This window comes from Suncus etruscus, chromosome 4 (assembly GCF_024139225.1).
Source record: "Suncus etruscus isolate mSunEtr1 chromosome 4, mSunEtr1.pri.cur, whole genome shotgun sequence".
Classification (NCBI taxonomy): Eukaryota; Metazoa; Chordata; class Mammalia; order Eulipotyphla; family Soricidae; genus Suncus; species Suncus etruscus.
Window position 1 is genome coordinate 30684803 of NC_064851.1, and position 7554 is coordinate 30692356.

The 7554-nt window shown below is 45.2% G+C and overlaps 1 protein-coding gene across 2 annotated transcripts in view; it reads right to left on the reverse strand.

The window, feature by feature from the left end:
- The window catches only part of USP33 (ubiquitin specific peptidase 33), a 60773-nt gene extending 55246 nt beyond the window's left edge, over positions 1-5527 (reverse strand). For both annotated transcript variants that reach the window (XM_049771468.1, XM_049771467.1), the window contains exon 1: positions 5301-5527. The gene's annotated coding sequence lies outside the window, so the exon portion shown is untranslated. The remainder of the gene's footprint in view (positions 1-5300) is intronic.
- Positions 5528-7554: the final 2027 nt, after the last annotated feature.

The following is a 7554-nucleotide window of genomic DNA, read 5'->3' on the forward strand; positions in this document are numbered from 1 at the left end:
ATCTGAGGATTGTGTGAGGATGTGGATATACAAAAACTAATTAAAGACTTGCAATTAAATACAGACAAATTATAAATTGAATAGGGTAGCAGCATTGTTGCAATCTCAAATTTACCAAATGAATGACATTCTACTTCATCCATACTCTAATACCCTGCAATTCCTTTATTCTCCTGACAAAACTAATCAAGAGTCCCTAAGTTTCTGCTTATCTCACTCACAAATTTTCTGACTTCAAAAACCTTAGATTAGCACATCTTAGACCGTTCCCTATTCATCACCTATATCCTATCAGTGACCAAGTTCTACTGCATGCTTCCATTTTCACTACTTTTCTTCAAGGCACAATCTTTCTCAGCCCTTGCCTAAATTAGGCTTTTTCTTTTACCCTATTTCTTTTTAAATTAAATTCATATTTAACAGTATGAATTCTTAAATAATTTAGGTGATTAATGAAAATACCCATAAGCTGAGACAGTTCTTATCTTAGTCTGTTCGTAGCTAGTAATGAAATGTTTCCAAGAACATTCAGTTTTGGGGCCGGGCGGTGGCGCTGAAGGTAAGGTGCCTGCCTTGCCTGCGCTAGCCTTGGACGGACCGGACCGCGGTTCGATCCCCCGGCGTCCCATATGGTCCCCCAAGCCAGGAGCAACTTCTGAGCACATAGCCAGGAGTAACCCCTGAGCGTTACCGGGTGTGGCCCAAAACCAAAAAAAAAAAAAAAAAAAAGAACATTCAGTTTTCCCTTCAACTGCTTCTCTGCCTTAAATTCTCCAAGTACCTCAGGAGCTAGCTTAACCCCAGCCAAGGAAACTTGGAACTGCCTGAGTTGATTTAAAAAACAATCTTAATCAATTAGGACTGACTGGAAGTAGGTAGAAAAACCCCTCCGACTAGCCTTCAATCTGAGAGGACACTTCTGAGGCAATTCTCAAAAAAACCCTAGATCTTAATCCAGGATTAAGTCCTCAAAACTGCCTTTTCACTACTGGATTTTTTCTCTTCCCTAATTCTTTATGACTCCATCCCATGTACTTCCTGGTAGCTTACCTATTCCCATGCTCTTAGCTCAAGGTGTCCTTTCCTAATCTCAGAAAAACTACAATATCACAAAAGAGATGCTGTCGACAACTAACATTATTTCAAAACCACCCAAATAGTTTCTGAATCTCACATCCCACTCCCACCCCTACCAAATAAATCACCCTGCAGTTAGTTGGACCAGGCAACTTTTCTGATCTCCAATTGAAGAATTTGCCTTCTTCATCTCATGTTACTATCAAATCACAACTATCAACTAAATGGCTCTACTGGATCCTTTCTCAAAGGTAACGTAGACCTTTCTAAGAACCCAATAATTGATTCATTTTAAAAATGGCCTGCAGTATTTGCCATGGAAAACCTCACTCATCTCAAATACCCTATCTACAAGGACTGGAGAGATAGCACAGTGGTAGGGCTTTTGCCTTGCACACAGCCGATGCAGGGCAGACCAGGGTTTGATTTCTGGCATCCCATATGGTCCCCAAGCCTGCCAAGGGTGATTTCTGAACTCAGAGCCAAAAGTAACCCAAAAGGGCTGCCGGGTGTGGGCCAATCCCAACCCCACAGAAGATAAAACACCATATCAACCTAGAACAGTGGTCGGCAAGCTGTAGCTCCTGAGCCACATGTGGCTCTTTACACTTTGTAATGCGGCTCTTCTGTGTTCGGGATGGCCACTCCAGGAGTCAGGACTCTGCTCCTAGCCTCTGTCAGTGCACGCCCTGTGTGGCTCTCAAAATAAATTCCAATCATGGTTTTGGCGAGATTTGGCTCAGTTGAAAAAAAGGTTGCCCACTACTGACCTAGACCAAATCCTGTAATGTTTCCCATACCTAAATTCCTGCTAATATTCAATAGTACTTAATTATGTGTGGGTGTTAAGAAAAAAACCTCCAGGGCTGAAGAGATGGCACAGCTGTAGGGAATTTGCCTTGCAATAAGGCCAATTCAGGACAGACCTAGGTTCTATTCCCAGCATCCTATGTGGTCCTTCAAGCCTGCCAGGAGCGATTTTCTGAGCCAGATGTAACCCCTGGGCACCAACAACGCCCAAAAAGAAAAAAACCTTCCTGATTTCATTACAAATTAGACTAAATTCTGTTTTGTTTTTGTTTTGGGGATCATAACCAGCAGTGCTTATGGCTTATTCCTGCCTCTGCAGGCAGGGATCATTGCTGGCAGGCTCAGGGGACCATCTGGAATGCTTGGGGATCAAACCCCTTGGTCAGTCATGTGCAAGGCAAATGCCCTACAAGTGATATTATCACTCCGATACAAACTGTATTAAAAAATGTTTCCTTCTTTTCATTCTTCCAAAGGGCTTTCCAGGATAGTCTCACAGATAGTGACTCATCTTCTAAAGTCACTTTTGAAGGCTATTTCCTTTCAAATATATATTCTTCTTTAAATATCAACTCCAGGGCCAGAATGATAGTACAGGCATAGGATGCTTGCCTTTCCTAAGGCTCTGACCCAGAGTCTATCCCTGGCACTCACACAGTCCCCTGAGCATCTCCAGAAGTGATTCCTGAAGGGCAGGAGCTGTGATGCAAGTGGTAAAGCATCTGACTTGCATGCACTAACATAGGACCGACCATGGTTTGATTCCCCGGCGCCCCATATGGTCCCACCCAAGCCAGGAGCAATTTCCGAGCGCATAGCCAGGAGTAACCCCTGGGTGTCACCTGGTGTGACCCAAAAACTAAAAAAAAAGTGATTCCTGAATGCAGAAGCAGGATTAAGTCCTGAGCACCACTGGTTGTGGCATCAAAATGAACAAAACAAAACAAAAAATCCCCGTGCTACATTCTGTAAGATCATTGCTTTTTTTCCTAAGATAATTGAACTAATTGTTCTCATCTTTGAGATTTTATCAATGCTGTCCTCTATCAAATGTGATTGCCTCTGCAATCACATGTATACATTCTTTTTAAAAGTTTTAAAATTACACTAAAAAAAGATGCTATCTGAGGCTGAAGAGATGGTACAGCGGGTAGAGTACTTGTCTTGCACATCACCAATCCATTCGACACACAGCATCTCATATTCAGGCCCACCAGGAATAATTCTTGAATGCAGAGCCAGGAATAACCCCTGAGCATCACAGGTTTTGCCATCTTCTCCCCCACCCCCACACCCTGCCGCAAAAAAAAAAAAAAAAATAGAAAAGGCTATATAATCTTTTTTTCAGTATACAGCATAGGTGGCGATCAAAGGACCAAAAAAAAAGGGAGGGGGTCACAGCAACAGTGCAGCAGGTTGGGAGCTTGACTTACTTAGTCAATATGGATTCAACCTATAACACTGAGTCAGAAGTTATCCCTGAGCACAAAGCCAGTAGTTAGGTCCGAAGTACCGCAAGCAGCCTGCAGTTGTTATTCTTACTTAAGAACAGACAAAGCTGCAGGGATGGTGTAACCAAGGGAAAAAACCTTTTTAAGAGATAAAGAAGTTTCATATTTGACACCCAAAAAAAAAATCTTTCAACATCTTTTTCTTGCTGATAATTCAGCCTGCCATTATGTTTATATAATCGTGTTCCGATATATTTGAATTCCATTATGTCAAAGGTTACTTCAGCAAGATTATGTCAGGCTTTAAAGAAATTCTGGTCCTTACACAATCTTGAAATGCTTCTGTCATGGGGAAAGACTTTATTTCTTAGCACTCCTAACTCAAGATCTGGCATCAGACTCTAATAAGATCAGATGTGTGAAAGGTCACTGAATAAAGCTCTCACAAAAACATACATATGAGAATTACTGCAACCCCTAATTTCTAATATTTGATGTATTTACTAGAACCAAATAACATTCAATGCAGTGTTATTCGCTTATTGATTATGTTAGACAAGGCACAAACACAAACAAAAAAGTGAAAATTGGCTATAGACAAGATAATAAAACATCTTTAACAGATCATTTCTCCTGCATCTGGCAGGTCAAACATTCTGTGGTGCCCTTTGATTTTCAATCATGTCAAAATTAATGGGAAAAAAAATTTAGCTCCCAACACAGTGTGACTATCTTTAAAATTAGTCCAGTCTTTCAGTCAGATCCCTAACTTTTCCCCTTATTTTCATAAACTGCAAAAATTCACTCGCAATATGTTTATATTAGGTGGCGATCACTCTTTGATCTGATTTAATCTTGGCAGATGATCACGAGTCTCGAAACAAAAAAAACAGAACTGGGACAATCTCGGTGGTGTTTGCAAACAGGTTTTTCCTCCAAGGGGAAAAAAAAATAATCGGATTAAATTTTAAAAGTCTTCCATTCTATACTTTAAGCCAAAAAGTCTAGAGATCTCCTAAATAAGATGCATATCCTTGGATCAAAATCTATCAAAGCTCCCTGCCAAGCTGAATCTGCCACGACTTGAATTGTGAATGGGGGAAGAGCGAAAAATCCTCAAACTCGAGTGTCATGAAACCTAGAAGGTTCATGCCAACAGATCAACTTGCAAACCTGCCAAATTAGCCAACGAAGGGCAACGATGGGTGGTGGGACGGGAAAGCTCAGAGCAAATATCTGAGACATCACATGAAAACTTAATTATAAATGAATCTATAATTTATAAGAATTATAAATTAAATTATAATTTATCATGGAAATTAGGGGCCTGAGAAGGAGAGAGAGCACAGCAGTAGGACGTTTGCCTTGCATGCATGCATGCAGCCAGCCCTAGGACCTAGGATGGACGATGGTTCGAATCCCAGCATCCCATAGGGTCTCCCCAGTGCCTGCTAGGGTCAATGTCTGAGCGCAGAGCCAGGCGGAACCTCTAAGCACTGCCGGGTGTGACCCAAAAACCAAAATCAATAAATAAATATATAAGTAAATAAGGAAACTAAGTGGGGGTTTAAAAAGAACTGATGTAGAGAGCAGCAGAGACCCTTCCCATAGAAAGGGGGGCTGCATGCACAAAAGCACCCTAAAAAGCACGCCCAGGCCTGGGATGCCAAGAGACACGATCGAGTCCTGGACAGCAAACAATTAACGGGGCTCCGAGACACGGATCGCCCGAAAGGCGCCGCAAAGCGAAAGCAGAACCCCAAGGAGGCGGCGCGCAGCGGGGTTCCCGGGTGCAAGCGCCCCGGCGAAAGCAATTGGGGTTCAGGGGAGCGACCTCAGGAGACCCCTTTTTCCCACCCACGGCCGACCCCCCGTCCTCCGGCCACGGCCACCGTCGGTCTCCGCAAAGCGCCGCACCGCGCGCGGCCTCCGGGAGGCAAGCAGGCCCGGGCCCGCGCTCACCTCCTAGGCCTCCGATCTCCGCGCGCGGCCAGGTCAGCGGCGCCTCGCGGCCGCTGCACGTCCCCGCGACTCGCCGCGCCGGCCCCGGGCCCAGGCCGCCCCAGTCCGCGACGTCGCCATCCGAACGCAACGCCCGCCCAGCCCCGCCAGCCGAGCCCCGCCGCAGCGCCGCCCGCAAGGTCCCCGCCTCCCGCCCGGCCACTTCCCGCAGCCGCCCCGGCTCCTTCCGGTGGCTCCCGGGCCGCCCCGGGTTTCCAGCCCGCTCGCGCTGGCTGGTCGCCGCGGGAGGGAGGAGAGAGGAGGGAAGGGGCGGCCTCGAGCGCCTGGACCGGCCCCCGGGTGTGGCCTCGGCGGTGGCCCGGCCCTGGCCCTGCCTGCTGCTGGGGCTGGCTGGAAAGGCGGAGAGAGGCGGCTGGCTGCCTGGCTGGTGTGTGCAAAAGCATTTCTAGGATTTGCACACGCGCGCGCGCGCGCACACACACACACACACACACACACACACACACACCATGCTCACATTACAACCATTAGCAAGTTGTGTCTGCATTAAACCTAGCTGCTTGGGGACAACACACACACACACACCATAATCACATTACAACCATTAGCATGTGTGTCTGCCAACACACACACACACACACACACACACACTCCCATAATCACATTACAACCATTAACATGTGTGTCTGCATTAAACCTAGCTGCTTGGGGACACCTGGTTTTCAGCTTGTCCCAGGGCTTCTTAAACTTCACTCGGGAAACCCTTTTCACTTGGGTTAGAAAACTTCAGCTTGGTTTAGAGATAGCAGAAACATCTGTGGTTTAAAAGAAGAAGAAGAAGAAGAAGAAGAAGAAGAAGAAGAAGAAGAAGAAATAAGAAGAAGAAGAAGAAGAAGAAGAAGAAGAAGAAGAAGAAGAAGAAGAAGAAGAAGAAGAAGAAGAAGAAGAAGAAGAAGAAGAAGAAGAAGAAAGAAGAAGGAAGGAAGAAGGAGGAGGAAGAAGGAGGAAGAAGGAGGAAGAAAGAAGAAAGAAGAAGAAAGAAGGAGGAAGAAAGAAGAAGAAAGAAGAAGAAGAAAGAAGAAGAAGAAGAAGAAGAAGAAGAAGGAAGAAGAAGAAGAAGAAGAAGAAGAAGAAGAAGAAGAAGAAGAAGAAGAAGAAGAAGAAGAAGAAGAAGAAGAAGAAGAAAAAAAGAAACATCTGTGGTTCATTACACAGTTGGCTTTTTTTTTAACGTGCCTGTTGCCCATCCAGAAGCCTTTTTACTGTTGCCAATTTTTTACATGTCTCTACGTTCAGACCCCGTAAGTGGTTGAGTTTCACAACTTTAAAAGAAACTAGATATTGGGCCCGGAGAGATAGCACAGCGGCGTTTGCCTTGCAAGCAGCCGATCCAGGACCAAAGGTGGTTGTTTCGAATCCCATGTGGTCCCCCGTGCCTGCCAGGAGCTATTTCTGAGCAGACAGCCAGGAGTAACTCCTGAGCAACGCTGGGTGTGGCCCAATAAATAAATAAATAAATAAAAAATAAACTAGATATTGGGGCCGGAAAGATAGCATAAAGGTGAGGCATTTGCCTTGCATGCAGAAGGTCGGTGGTTCGAATTCCAACATCCCATATGGTCCCCCGAGCCTGCCAGGAGGGATTTCTGAGCGTAGACCCAGGAATGACCCCTGAGCACTGCCGTGTGTGACCCAAAAACCAAAAAAAGAAAACAAAACAAAACTAGATATTAGGGGACAGAGCGATAGCACAGAGGTAGGGCATTTACCTTGCAAGCAGCCAACCCAGGACCAATGTTGATTTGAATCCCAGCATCCCATATGGTTTCCCAAGCCTGCCAGGAGATATTTCTGAGCTCAGAGCCAGGAGTAACCCGTGAGCCAGGAGTAACCAAAAACAAAACAAAACAAAATAAAAAGCCTAGATATGCTGCCGGAGAAATAGCACAGCGATAAGGCGTTTGCCTTAGGCGCAGGAGGATGGTGGTTCAAATTCTGGAATCTCATATGGTCCCCCAACCCTGCCAGGAGCGATTTCTGAGCATAGAGCCAGGAGTAGCCCCTGAGCACTGCTGGGTGTGACCCAAAAACAACAACAACAACAACTACAACAACAACAACAACAAAAAAAGCCTAGATATTAGGAACTTTGATTCAAAACTGCATTTCTTCAGCTTCTCTTTTATTCTCCCAGCGTCTTGGAGCTACTTTTTTTTGTTTGTTTTCTGTTTTCTGTTTTTAGGTCACACTCGGT